Source organism: Pseudophryne corroboree, chromosome 1 (genome assembly GCF_028390025.1).
Source record: "Pseudophryne corroboree isolate aPseCor3 chromosome 1, aPseCor3.hap2, whole genome shotgun sequence".
Classification (NCBI taxonomy): domain Eukaryota; kingdom Metazoa; phylum Chordata; class Amphibia; order Anura; family Myobatrachidae; genus Pseudophryne; species Pseudophryne corroboree.
In genome coordinates this window covers 623,612,188-623,627,647 of record NC_086444.1, presented here as the reverse complement: position 1 = coordinate 623,627,647, position 15,460 = coordinate 623,612,188, and positions in this window count along the sequence as shown.

Below are 15,460 nucleotides of genomic sequence, written 5' to 3'. Positions count from 1 at the left end.
CAATTATGGACGGACTGCCGAGTGCCGACACAGAGGTAGCCACAGCCGTGAACTACCGTACTGTACTGTGTCTGCTGCTAATATAGACTGGTTGATAAAGAGATGTCGTAGTATGTATGTATAAAGAAGAAAGAAAAAAAAACCACGGTTAGGTGGTATACAATTATGGACGGACTGCCGAGTGCCGACACAGAGGTAGCCACAGCCGTGAACTACCGTACTGTACTGTGTCTGCTGCTAATATAGACTGGTTGATAAAGAGATGTAGTAGTATGTATGTATAAAGAAGAAAGAAAAAAAAACCACGGGTAGGTGGTATACAATTATGGATGGACTGCCGAGTGCCGACACAGAGGTAGCTACAGCCGTGAACTACCGTACTGTGTCTGCTGCGACTGGATGATAAATAATGATATAAAAAATATATATATATCACTACTGCAGCCGGACAGGTATATATATTATATAATGACGGACCTGCTGGACACTGTCTGTCAGCAGAATGAGTTTTTTATAGAATAAAAAAAAAACACCACACAAGTGAAGTCACACGACGAGTGTTTAACTTTTTCAGGCAATCACAATATAGTATACTACTAACTATACTGGTGGTCAGTGTGGTCAGGTCACTGGTCAGTCACACTGGCAGTGGCACTCCTGCAGCAAAAGTGTGCACTGTTTAATTTTAATATAATATGTACTCCTGGCTCCTGCTATAACCTATAACTGGCACTGCAGTGCTCCCCAGTCTCCCCCACAATTATAAGCTGTGTGAGCTGAGCACAGTCAGAAATATAATATATACATAGATGATGCAGCACACTGGGCTGAGCAGTGCACACAGATATGGTATGTGACTGTCTTGTACTCCTGGCTCCTGCTATAACCTATAACTGGCACTGCAGTGCTCCCCAGTCTCCCCCACAATTATAAGCTGTGTGAGCTGAGCACAGTCAGATATATAATATATACATAGATGATGCAGGCATGCAGCACACTGGGCTGAGCAGTGCACACAGATATGGTATGTGACTGAGTCACTGTGTGTACCGTTTTTTTCAGGCAGAGAACGGATATATTAAATAAAACAACTGCACTGCTGGTGGTCACTGTGGTCAGTCACTAAACTCTGCACTCTCTTCTACAGTATCAGCCTCAGGTCAATCTCTCTCTCTCTCTCCTAATCTAAATGGAGAGGACGCCAGCCACGTCCTCTCCCTATCAATCTCAATGCACGTGTGAAAATGGCGGCGACGCGCGGCTCCTTATATAGAATCCGAGTCTCGCGAGAATCCGACAGCGTCATGATGACGTTCGGGCGCGCTCGGGTTAACCGAGCAAGGCGGGAAGATCCGAGTCGCTCGGACCCGTGAAAAAAAACATGAAGTTCGTGCGGGTTCGGATTCAGAGAAACCGAACCCGCTCATCTCTAAATGTAATAGGGTGTGATTTCGGAAAACGTGCGATTTCAAGTGAAAAATCGCATCCAGATGTTTTCCCATTGGAAACAATGAAATCGCAAATGTAATAGGATGCAATTTTTTTCACTTGCACACAAAACCTTACCAAAAATCGCCAGAATAATAGACCAGGTTTAGACTGGCGATTTTTGGAGAAGCATGCACAGATCAGTGAGATCTGTGCATGCTTCTGTCTGTAAAAGTAAAGAAAGTGTAAAAATATTTTAAATAAACCGACGTGCAGGTCCCCCTCAAAAGCATAACCAGCCCCGGGCACTTTGAGCCGGTCCTGGTTGCAAAAATACAGAGAAAAAATTGATTGGGGGTTCCCCGTATGAAAACAACCAGCACCAGACTCTTGGACCGGTCCTGGTTCCAAAGATATGGGGGGCAAAAGAAGTAGGGTTCCCCCCATATTTTTTAAATCAGCACCGGGCTCCACTAGCCAAAGATGTGATGCCGCAGCCGGGGGAAACTTTTATATAGGTTCCTGCGGCCAAAGCATCACCCCCAACTAGTCACCCCTGGCCAGGGATCCCTGGAGGAGCGGGGATCCCTTATATCAAGGGGTCCCCCCCTCCAGGCACCCATGGCCAGGGATGAAGCCGAGGCTGTCCCCCCATCCCATGAATGGGGGATGATGGCAAAAATTGTGTAAAAATAAAGAATATTGTCCTTTGTTGTGGAACTACAAGTCCCAGCAAGTCTCCCCCCTTCCTTGCTGGTACTTGGAGAACCACAAGTACCAGCATGTGGGGAAATAACGGGCTCGCTGATACCTGTAGTTCCACAACAAAAGAAATACTCAAATAAAATCACAACACACACACACCTTGAAAGTATACTGTACATGCACACTTACACACTCAAACATACTTACCTAGTGTCCCACGGAGCCCATCAGTCCTCTTGTCAAGTAGTATCCATTGGTGTACCTGTAAAAAAGAAACCAATATACTCACCTATTATCCAGTGAAGATTGGTCCTCTTTTGTTATGTAGGCATCCATGGGTTACAAAAAAAAAAACAACGCAAAAATCCCAGTCCACGCCACTAAAGGGGATCCATGTTTACACATGGATCCCCTTTCCCCGAATGCTGGGACCCCCCGTGAATTCTGTCACTAGAGGAACCGGAAGCCAATCAGGGAGTGCCACGTCATAGCGCTCTCCTGATTGGCTGTGCGCTCCTGGCCTTTAATCAGGCGGAGCGCACTGGCTATAATGGAGGATCGCGGTCCTCCATTATAGTCAATGGTGGGAAAATTGCGGTCTGCTGCTAACCGCGAGGTTAATTGAGGTCACCCACAAAAGTGACCTCAAATAACCTTGCGGTTAGCCGCAGACCGGCTAAAAGAGCCCGAGGCTGGTTCTGTTTTTGGGTGGTACCTGCATGTCATTTAAAAAAAATAATTTTATACTTTCTTTACTTTTACAGAGAGAAGCATGCACGGATCTCACTGATCTGTGCATGCTTCTGACTAAGCAAAAAAAACGACCTAAAATATGCATGTTTTTATTACTAAAAATTGCATGTTTCCTTTACTAAAAACTGCAAAAATCGCATGCGAATTCCGTTTTAACCTTAAAATTCACACCCTATTACATTTGAAAGTTTTAGTAAAAAAATGCAAATTACAAACGTGCAATTTGGTGCGCTTTTTTAGACACCTAAAAAATTGCACCCTATTACATCTAGCCTCAGATCTTAACTCCAGTGAGAACCTCTGGGATGTACTGGAGCGACAGGTGCATTCTAGACTCTCTCAACCTTCTTCAGTGTTGCAGGTGGCCACTGTACTTAGGTGGTCATTCCGAGTTGATCGCAGCCTGCTGCTGCTGCGATCAACTAGTCCACGCCTATGGGGGAGTGTATTTTAGCTGCGATCGCTTGTGCAGCCCTGCTAAGCTAAAAAAATGTCAAACAGAAGTAGACCAGCCCTGGACAAACTTACCCTGTGCGATGGATCCAGCTGTGATGGGCCCGGCTTTGATGTCACACCTCCGCCCTCCGTTGTCCTGGACACGCCTGTGTTTTACTCACCAGTCCCCGAAAATGGCTCCAAATGGCCTGGATCCGCCCATCCACGCCTCCTTCCTGTCGATCTTCTTGGCGGTCGCCGCATTCCGCACCCGTTCCCACCGCAGTGAAAAATCGCTGCGTGCGAACGGGTCAGAATGACCCCCTTAAAGCGAAAGGCAAATACTCCTTCTGTTGTCCAGGAGCTTGTGGACAGTTTGCTAAGAATGGTGTCTGCGGTATGGTGTATCAATGGACATGGTGAACCTACAAAGCACTGACGTCAATAAAATCTCGTCGATCTATTCACGGTCAGTGTCCAACCACATTTGTCTACAACATAGTGTATTATGGAACCTCATTCAGCAGCAGATGCTGCTGTGATGCGACCCCATCTCCCCGGATGGCGTGCACCGACCAGGGAGATGCGATCACATCTCAGGGCTGGGAACACCTATCTATGCCTGTTTGACAGGCAGAGGAGTTTGCGGGGTGGTCAGGAGTGGCGACACAGCGAAAATGGGGGCAGGTATGGGACTTTTTTGGTGCAATGTCACGCAACCGCTATATTGGAGAAAAGGGTGGCAGACTGACTGCCTTCACAGCCAGCCTTTGAAGGCAATGGGGCTTCCCTTATTCAGCGAAGCTATTGCAATTGAATTGTGATCGCATTGCTGCCCGCCATTAGCATGCAGTTGCAGTTTTGCTTTTTAATACCTATACCAGTGTTATTTGGAGCAGTGTCGGACTGGGGCATGAAGGGCCCACCGGGAAAATGCTGCTGTAGTGGCCCATGCTTAAGGGTGTGGCCAGGCTCCACTGGGGCGTGGCCAGCCACCAGAGAGGTTTGGCTAACCATTATAGAGTCTCCCAACTGTCCCGATTTTCACGGGACAGTCCCATTTTTTGGGGACTGTCCCGCTGTCCCACCCGCGGGCCGCAGTGTCCCGCGGTCGGGGGGCATCTATTCACTGTAGTCAGAGGAAGAGGGGGCATGCCAGCAGCTCATAGAGCGCTGGGCATGCCCCCTCAGGGACAGCAAACAGGGGTGTGACTCGCGATCGCGGCAATGCCATGATGCAATGCCCTTTTCAAATAGGCCACGCCCTTTTTTCGGGCACGCGCGGCAGTCCTGCTACTGGAAGTTAATGTTGGGAGGTATGCAGAGTACATGTTCTGTCTCCCTTGGTAAATATATAATAAACCATATTCTTGTGAAGTATAATGTAAAAGAAGTATAATGAGTAATTAAAGTGCACTAGGATAGAGTCTGGAACCTGATCCCTAGAGAAGGAGGAGGGCCCACAAGCAGTGGGGCCCACCGGTGGTTTCCCCTGTTCCCCTGTGGGCCAGTCCGACCCTGATTTGGAGGTTGGGTCTCAAATTTGTTGATGCTGCTTTGTGCTGTAATTTTTAGAGATACATGTATAATAATTTGATTTGCTGTGTTAGAAAATAACATGACTGCAACAAACACATACTGTCCAGATGCTATATAATCAATACTTAAATACTGAGAAGAATGAAAAAATAGGATTTTTATTACCTACCAGTAAATCCTTTTCTCGTAGTCCGTAGAGGATTCTGGGGTCCATTTAGTACCATGGGGTATAGATGGGTTCTTTGGGAGCCACAGGCACTTTAAGAGTTTAATAATGTGGGCTGGCACCTCCCTCTATGCCCCTCCTACCAGACTCAGTCTAGAAACTGTGCCCGAGGAGACGGACATACTTCGAGAGAAGGAAATACACAGATAGTAGTGAGATTCACACCAGCTCACACATAACAAAAAGGAAAGCCAAGCTAACCAACTTGGAACAATTCAGCAACGGCTGAAACAACAACACTGAACCAAGTAACAATGCGGGAATATGAAGCACTGGGCAGGCACCCAGCATCCTCTACGGACTACGAGAAAAGGATTTACCGGTAGGTAATTAAAATCCTATTTTCTCTTACGTCCTAGAGGATGCTGGGGTTCATTTAGTACTATGGGGATGTACCAAAGCTCCCAGTACAGGAGGGAGAGTGCGGAGGTTCCTGCAGAACAGAATGACCAAACTTTAGGTCCTCAGAGGCCAAAGTATCGAACTTGTAGAACTTAGCAAACATGTTCGACCCAGACCAAGTAGCTGCTCGGCAAACCTGTAAAGCCAAGACACCCCGGGCAGCCACCCAGGAAGAACCCACTTTACGAGTAGAGTGGGCCTTAACAGATTTTGGACACGGCAAGCCTGCCGTCGAATAAGCATGCTGGATAGTAAACCTGATCCAGCGAGAAATCGTCTGCTTAGAAGCAGGACACCCAACCTTGGCCAAAATTTACTAATATTCGTGTTTTAGCCGTTTTTAAGGGTGTTTGAACTCGAATGGTATCGGGTGCATTTTACTGCAACTTTTTGAATCCTGATACGGTCAGTTACTAAGCTGCCGAGTTTTCCACATTCGTTTTTTCCGATGTCGATGTGATTCGTAATGTCAGGCAGTGTTTTACGGGAGTGATGAGAAAAACACTGCCTGACAAAACACAAGGAATCCCGGCCGGATCTGTGAGATCCATGCAGGGCTTCATAGAGCACCTTTTTAAAAAAAATTAAAGTGTTAAAAATCAAGAAAAAAATTGCGTGGGGTCCCCCCTCCTAAGCACAACCAGCCTCGGGCTCTTTCAGCCGGTCCTGGTTGCAAAAATATGGGGGGGGAAATTGACAGGGGTTCCCCCATATTTTAACAACCAGCACCGGGCTCTGCGCCTGGTCCTGGTGCCAAAAATATGGGGGACAAAAAGCGTAGGGGTCCCCCGTATTTTTGGAACCAGCACCGGGCTCCACTAGTCAGAAAGATAATGCCACAGCCAGGGGACACTTTTATATAGGTCCCTGCGGCCCTGGCATTAAATCACTAATTAGTCATCACTGGCCGGGGTACCCTGGAGGAATGGGAACCCCTTAAATCAAGGGGTCCCCCCCCCTCCAGCCACCCAAGGGCCAGGGGTGAAGCCCGAGGCTGTCCCCCCCCATCCAAGGGCTGCGGATGGGGGGCTGATAGCCTTGTGAAAAAAATAGAATATTGTTTTATGTAGCAGTACTACAAGTCCCAGCAAGCCTCCCCCGTGGTTCTCCAAGTTCTTTTTATTAGTTTGATAATCCTTGGGATGAGTGGAAGTGGAGGAAACACATACACTGACTGGAACACCCACGGAGTTACCAGTGCGTCCACCGCCACTGCCAGTGGGTCTCTCGACCTGGAACAGTACCTCCGAAGCTTCTTGTTGAGGCGAGAGGACATCATGTCTACCTGAGGTGCACCCCATCGGCTTGCCACCTCTGCGAACACCTCCGGGTGGAGTCCCCATTCTCCTGGATGGAGATCGTGTCTGCTGAGGAAGTCTGCTTCTTAGTTGTCCACTCCCGGAATGAAGATTGCTGATAGCGCCACTGCATGCTTTTCTGCCCAGAGGAGGATTCTTGTTACCTCTGACATTGCCGCTCTGCTCTTCGTTCTGCCCCGGCGGTTTATGTAGGACACTGCCGTTACATTGTCTGACTTAACCTGAATGGCCTGATCTTGCAGAAGATGTGCCACTTGTAGAAGGCCGTTGTATATGGCCCTTTGTTCCAGAATGTTTATCGGAAGGATGGATTCCAGACTTGACCACTTTCCTTGGAAGTTTTCCCCTTGGGTGACTGCTCCCCAACCTGAGACTTGCATCTGTGGTTAGAAGGATTCAATTCTGAATCCCGAACCTGCGGACCTCGAGTAGGTGAGAAGTATGCAGCCACCAGAGGAGTGAAATTCTGGCTTTCGGCGACAGGCGTGTCCGCTGGTGCATGGGAAGATGTGATCCCGACCACTTGTCTAGGAGATCCAGTTGGAAGGACCTCGCATGGAATCTTCCGTACATGGGAACCTCGTAGGAGGCTACCGTCTTCCCCAGAAGGCCAATGCACTGATGATCCAATACCAGGGCTGGCTTCAGGACATCCCGTACCATTGATTGGATCATCAACGCTTTCTCTACCGGTAGAAACACCCTCTGCACTTCCATGTCGAGTATCATCCCCAGGAAGGGCAGTCTCCTTGTCTGTTCCAAATGTGACTTTAGAAGGTTCAGGATCCACCCATGATCCTGGAGTAGTCGAGTTGAGAGAGCAATACTCTGCAACAACCTCTCCCTGGAAGATGCTTTTATCAGCAGATCGTCCAGATATGGAATTATGTTCACTGCTTGCCTGCGGAGGAGTAGCATCATCTCTGCCGTAACCTTGGTGAACACTCTCGGTGCTGTGGAAAGGCCAAAAGGCAGTGCCTGGAACTGATAGTGACAGTCCAGCAGCACAAATCTGAGATAAGCCTGGTGAGGCGGCCAGATCGGAATGTGAAGGTATGCATCCTTGATATCCAGGGATACCAGGAATTCCCCCTCCTCCACACCTGAGATCACCGCTCTCAGAGACTCCATCTTGAATTTGAATTCCCTCAAGTAGGGGTTCAATGACTTTAGGTTTAATATCGGCTTACCAAACTGTCTGGTTTCGGTACCACAAACAGGTTTGAGCAATAACCCTTGTGTTTTAGGTGAGGTGGAACTGGAACAATAACATTTGTTTAGACCAATTTTCGAATGGCTTCCTGTAGGATAGCACTTTCTGTCAGCGAAATTGGTAAGCCTGATTTGAAGAATCTGTGAGGTGGGAGTTCCTGAAACTCCAGTCTGTAGCCCTGGGTAACAATGTCTGTCACCCAGGGGTCTAGGCATGATGACGCCCAGATGTGACTGAAATCTTTTAGTCTCGCTCCCACCTGCCCAAACTCCAGGCTGGGAGGTCCACCGTCAAGCTGAAGATTTTGAGGAAGCAGTACCTGGTTTCTGTTCCTGAGAACCTGTTGGTGCAGGTTTTATGGATTTTCCCCAACCACCCCTAAAGAAGGTGGAAGGGGATTTGGATTTTTTAAATGTTGTGGTCCGAAAGGACTGCAGTGTCGATGTAGGATAAGATTTCCTAGCCGTTGGTGCTGCTGTGGGGAGAAAGGTTGATGTACCCGCAGTTGCCGTGGAGATCCACGCATACAGTGCGTCCCCAAACAGATCCTGACCTGTGAAGGGTAGGTTCTCCACACTTTTCTTGGATTCTGCATCCGCAGTCTATTGGCGTAGCCATAGTCCTCTGCGTGCCGAGACCGCCATGGAAGTAGCCCTTGCATTCAGCATGCCAAGATCCTTCATGGTCTCCACCATGAAGCAAGCAGATTCCTGTATGTGATGTAAAAACAAGTCAATGTCACTCCTATCCATAGAATCTAAGTCCTCTAGTAATGTGCCTTACCACTTTACTATGGCTTTAGAAATCCACGCACAAGCAATAATGGGCCTTAAAGCCGCGTCTGTAGCAGTGTATAGTGATTTGAGCATAGTCTCAATCTTGCGTTCAGCCAGCTCTTTTAAGGCGTTTGAACCAGGATCAGGTAAAACCACCTTTTTAGACAACCTAGATACAGAAGTGTCTACTATAGGTTGGTTTTCCCACTTCTTTCTATCCTCTTCAGGGAATGGGAAAGCAATGAGAATTCTTTTAGGGATCTGGAATTTTTTCTCTGGGTTTTCCCAGGATTTTTCAAATAAAGAGTTTAACTCATTAGAAGCAGGGAAGGTACACGAGGATTTCCTATTTTCTGTAAAATAAGATTCCTCTACTTGATCAGGTAACCTTCTTAGAAATATGTAAAACAACCCTAATGGCTTCAATCATTAGCTGCACCCCTTTAGCAAGGGATGCATGTCCCCCCTGCATATCCCCATCACCGTCCCCTGTATCAGAGTCAGAATCAGTATCAACTTACTTTATCTGGGCAAGTGTACATTTTTTCGGGTATGTAGGTGGGGTATCTGAGGAACTAGTGGGAGTTGAATACTTCAAACCCTCTACAGATTTTCTCAAAAACTGCGTCTCTTTCTCATTATGTGACATCCTTGATGAAATCTGGGCTATCATTCCCCTTAAAGAATCCACCCATGGGGGTTCGGATTCCAAAGGCTGGGAAAGCACATTGCAGTCCTGAATACATGGAATAGACTCCTCAGGAGAAGAGACACACTCTGCAGCACATGACACAGAGGGTATCCGTTCACATGGTCGACCATGTTATGGTCGACAGTCATTAGGTCAACCACTATTGGTCGACATTGACATGGTCGACATGGACACGTGGTTGACACATGAAAATGGTCGACACATGAAAAGGTCGACATGAGTTTTTCAACTTTTTTTTCTTTTGGGGAACTTTTCCATACTTTACGATCCACATGGACTACGATTGGAACGGTAAAGTGTGCCGAGCGAAGCGGTAGCGGAGCGAAGGCACCATGCCCGAAGCATGGCGAGCGAACGCGGTGCACTAATTGGGGTTCCCAGTCACTTTACGCAAAAAACGACACAAAAAAAGTAAAAAAACTCATGTCGACCTTTTCATATGTCGACCTTTCATGTGTCGACCATGTGTCCACGTCGACCATGTCAATGTCGACCAGTAGTGGTCGACCTAATGACTGTCGACCATAACATGGTCGACCATTCATACCGGAACCGACACAGAGCCCTTAGACATGGTAATGTGGATATATACACTTACACACACATTAAGGAAAATGTCAAACACAGTTTCCCCCAGATAACCTTCAGAGAGTCACAGAGTATGAGCCAGCCACACAGCGCCCCTGTGAGCAGTTATGATAAAAGCCCGGCGCTGAGTAACTAACCTTAATAGGTTAATTAGTACTAACTACACTCCCCCCCCCCCCTGTCTATAACACCCTGGTACCGCAGAGGATAACTGGAGTTATGTGGGGGTCAGCGCTCCCTGTCAGCATCCTGCTTCAGTGATCTGCAGGGAGAAAATGGCGCTGGTGAGTGCTGGATCTGCTCTGAGGAGAAGCCCCGCACCCTGTAATGGTGCGCGGCTTCCTGCACAATTAGATTATACTGGTCTGAGATCTTTGACGCTAACAGCAGGATTAGCCCGTTAGCTGTATTTACCAGTCTTAGGGTGATCGCGCTGACCCAGGACGCCCCTCAGCAGCATCTACATATGCATGTTGCTGAGCCTTCATGGAGCGCAGCCTGTCAGAGCTGCACTCCCACCCCTGTGCCGCCATTCCCGCCGGCGACCCGCTAACCGGGCCGCCGGCGCTGTACCCACCACTCTTCTTTCTTCTGGCTCTGTTAGAGGGTGGCGGCCGTGCTGCGGGAGTGAGCGGTCGCCTCGTGGGCTTGCGATCAGCATCCTCAGGAGCTCAGTGTCCTGTCAGCGGAGATGGAGAACCATTAACTTCAAGAGTTGGTTCCATCCCCCCCCCCTTAAGTCCCACGAAGCAGGGAGGCTGTTGCCAGCAGCCTTTCTGTTCCTAACAACTCTTAGAAAAAGTTAAACTAGAAAAACTCCTAGGAGCTCCCCTAGCTGTGACCAGCTCCTCCAAGCACATTTTCTAAACTGAGTCTGGTAGGAGGGGCATAGAGGGAGGGGCCAGCCCACACTATTAAACTCCTAAAGTGCCAGTGGCTTCCAAAGGACCTGTCTATACCTCATGGTCCTAAATGGACCCCAGCATCCTCTAGGACGTAAGAGAAATGTAAATACTCATTTATTGCTGATGTCAGTATATTGTGTGTCGATCTTGATTCATGTTGTTCTTTACCTTGTAAAAACAAATGTACTTGATCAGGTGTTCAGAAGTGTAAAAATAGTTGCAAAGTATGACCTCGCTCACAAGATTCTTCCCAACCCAGAGACGTCATCCTCAGAATGCACTATTTTACTGTGAAAGAGGCCATTATGAATGAAGGAGGTTCGTCGGCTGGGTTCTGTCTCCTTTGAGAATGCCCCCTTACAGATCTTTCAAGACCTGTCCCCGATCACCCTGACCAAACGCACACTTCAAACCCATCACCTCTTTGCTTTCTCAAGACAACGTCAAATACCGCTGGGGTTTCCCCTTCCGCATCTTGGTCTGGCATCAAGGGAAATTGCTTACGGCTCGAACTCCATCTGAGGCCCACTCCTTACTGTCCAAACTAGGCATTCGCACTGAGGACGGAGACTCTTCTGCTGTACCCCCATTCCCACAAAAACAGAGGAAGCCACCTCCACCTCCCCGTTCAGAATGGTCTACGGTGCCAGCAGCAACAGCATCTTCAGCTCCACCTCCGGTGACCTGACTTATTCCCAGGCTTTCTATTTTTGTTACCTGATACCACCTGTTATGACGGCCTATAACGGCCGTACTCCCTTATCGGGGAGTTGTCTGTGTTTAGACTTCACATGTTCTAGTCATACGAATTTTTAGTCTGTTCTAATTGATTGTTTCTAACATTTATTGTAACGTAATACCCTGGGTTTTTTTCTCCCTTCATACTTCTTTTGTGCTCTTGCTCCACCTGCTCTTTAATCTTGCCTTCTCTTCTAGCCCTTTCCCTCAGGTTCACCAGCGGGGTACTGTTTGTTACCTTCCACTACTCGCACTGCGATGCATCATTCGGATGCCTTGCTGCACCCCCTCAGGTGGGGGCAAACTACATGGGGCAAACAACAGGGGCGCATTACTACTGGGGGCATAACTACTGGGGGCTCAACTACAGGGGCTAAACTACTGTGAGAATTACTACTTGGGAGCATTACTACTTGGGAGCATTACTACTTGGGAGCATTACTACTTGAGAGCATTACTACTTGAGAGCATTACTACTTGGGGGCATTACTACTTGGGGGCATTACTACTTGGGGGCATTACTACTTGGGGGCATTACTACATGGGGCTAAACTACATGGGGCTAAACTACTGGTGGTATTACTACTGGGGTGCTAAACTACTGGGGGCATAACTGCAGGGGCTAAACTACAGGGGGCATTACCAATGGGGCAAAACTACATGAGGACTAAACTACAGGGGGCATTATCACTGGGAGGCTAAACTAAAGTGGGGGTAAACTACTGGGGTCATAACTGCATGGGGCATTACCACTGGGGGCTAAACTACTGGGGGCATAACTACTGGGGCTAAACTACAGGGGGCTAAATGACTGGGGACATTACTACAGGCGACATTACTACTGGGAGCAATACTACACAGGGGCAGTACCATTAAGGGCATTACTAATGCAGGCAAACTAATGAGGGCATTGTAAAGGGGGCACTTCATAAGGGGCATCACTCCTGGGGACATAAGGGGCACTACTACAGGGGCATTGATTAGGGCACAACTATGGGCTCTATATAAGGGGCACTACCACTGTGGGCACTACCAGTACAGTGGACATAAGGAGCACTACTACTGTGGGCATTGTAAAAGGGGCACTACTGCTGTGGGCATTGTAAAAGGGGCACTACTGCTGTGGGCATTGTAAAAGGGGTGCTACTACTGTGGACATAATGTGTATTAGGGGTGCTACTACTGTGGGCATCATTACTACTGTGCGACCACGCCCCTTTCTTTTTGAGACCATGCCCCTTTTTTGCGGCGCGCGCAATACTTTTCTTGCATGGGCGCCAGGGGGAGGGGGGGGGGTGAGTTCCACCACCTCTCTAGAAAGGCTTTAAGCACTGATGGTGGACCGATATGCCTGGAAGACTGGCAGGTGGGAGCCCGGCCAAAATTCTTCAGTCACAACTGGACAACATCGTGCCAGGATCCCTGGGTCATAGATCTTTTTTCCCAGGGCTACAGACCGGAGTTCCAAGAGCTGCCACCTCACAGATTCTTCAAATCAGGCTTACCAGTTTCACAAGAGGCAAGTATAACGTTATAGGACGCCATTCAAAAACTGGTACAGACCCAGGTCATTGTTCCAGTTACACCTCATCTACAAAACAACGGGTACTAATCCAGCTTCGTTATAGTACTGAAACCGAACGGTTCGGTGAGGCCGATTCTGAACCTCAAGTCGTTGAACCCGTACTTAAGAGTGTTCAAATTCAAGATGGAGTCTCCGGTGATCTCAGGTATGGAGGAGGGGGAATTCCTAGTGTCTCTGGATATCAAGGATGCGTACCTTCACATTCTGATCTGGCTGCCTCATCAGGCTTATCTACGGTTTGCACTGCAGGACTGTCACTAGCAGTTCCAGGCCCTGCCATTTGGTCTCTCCACGGCATAAAGAGTGTTCAAAGTGATGGCAGAGTTGATGTTTCTACTCTGCAAACAGGGAGTGAACATAATTCCGTACCTGGACGATCATCTGACAAAGGCACCGTACAGGGAGCGATTGTTGGACAGCATTGGCCTCTCAACCAGACTACTCCTGGATCATGGGTAGATTCTGAACCTACCAAAATCTTACCTGGAACCGACACAGAGGCTTCCTTTCCTGGGTATGATACTGGACACAGAGTCTTAGAGAGTGTTCCTTCCCTTGGAAAAGGCTATGGTAATCCAGTCGATGGTTCGGGCTATCCTGAAGCCAACCCGGATCTCGGTGCATCTGTGCATTCGCCTTCTGGGGAAAATGGTGGCCTCTTACGAGGCGCTTCAGTGTGGAAGATTTCATGCGAGGCCCTTCCAACTAGATCTATTGGACAAATGGTCCGGATCGCATCTTCGCATGCACCAGAGGATCCATCTGTCGCCAAAAGCCAGGATCTCCCTTCTGTGGTGGCTACAGACTTCTCACCTCGTCAAGGGTCGGGATACAGAATTGGATTCTGCTAACCACAGATGCAAGCCTCAGAGGTTGGGGAGCAGTCACCCAGGTGGTGCAGTTTCAGGGAAGATGGTCAAGTCAGGAAGTCGTCCTTCCAATAAACATCCTGGAACTCAGGGCTATCTACAACGCCCTTCTGCAGGCCTCATCTCTACTTCGGAATTAGGCCATTCAAGTCCAGTCGGACAATGTGACGGCGGTAATGTACATAAACCGACAGGACGGAACAAAAAGCAGAACAGCAGTGTCAGAGGTGTCAAGAATTCTCCACTGGGTTAAAAAACACGCCATGGCGTTGTCGGCGTTGTTCATTCCGGGAGTAGACAACTGGGAAGCAGACTTCCTCAGCAGACACGACCTGCACTCGGGGTAATGGGGCCTTCATCAAGAGGTGACCGGTTGTTGACACATCGATGGGGATATCCACAGATCGACATGATGACCTCTCGATTCATCAAGAAGCTCAGGTGGTATTGCTCCAGGTTGAGAGACCCACAAGCAGTGGCGGTAGACGCACTGACAACTCCGTGGGTCTACCAGCTGGTGTACATGTTTCCTCCACTTCCTCTGATCCCAAGAATTCAAAAAAGAATAAAGAGGGAAAAGGTTCAGGCAATCCTCATTGCTCCCGACTGGCCACGAAGGGCCTGGTACGCGGATCTTCTCGAGATGCTGATCGAAGATCCGTGGCCTCTACCTCTTTGCGACGATCTTCTGCAACAGGGCCCGTTCGTCTATCAAGACTTACCGTGGCTACGTTTAATGGCATGGAAGTTTAACGGCTGATTCTAGCCATGGGAGTGATTCATCCCGACAATAATCCAAGCCAGGAAGGGGGTAACGTCTAAACATTACCACCGTATATGGAAGAAATATGTCTCTTGGTGTGAAAGCAGACAATATTATGCAGTGGAATTTCATCTGGGACCTTTCCTGCTTTTTCTGCAGTCGGGAGTGGATGTGGGCCTAAGTCTAGGCCCCATTAAAGTCCAGATTTCAGCTTTGTCTATTTACTTTCAGAAATAATTTGCTTCTCTCCCTGGAGGTCCAGACATTCTTAAAAGGTGTTCTGCACATCCAACCTTCCTTTGTGCCTCCCACGGCACCTTGGTATCTAAATTTGGTGTTGCACTTCCTCCAATTGAACTGGTTTGAACCGTTACAGGAGGTAGATGTAAAGTACCATATGTGGAAGACTGTCACGCTGCTGGCCTTGGCTTCAGCAAGATGTGTGTCGGAGCTGGGGGCGTTGTCTTACAAGAGCCTCTATTTAATTTTCCATGAGGACAGAGC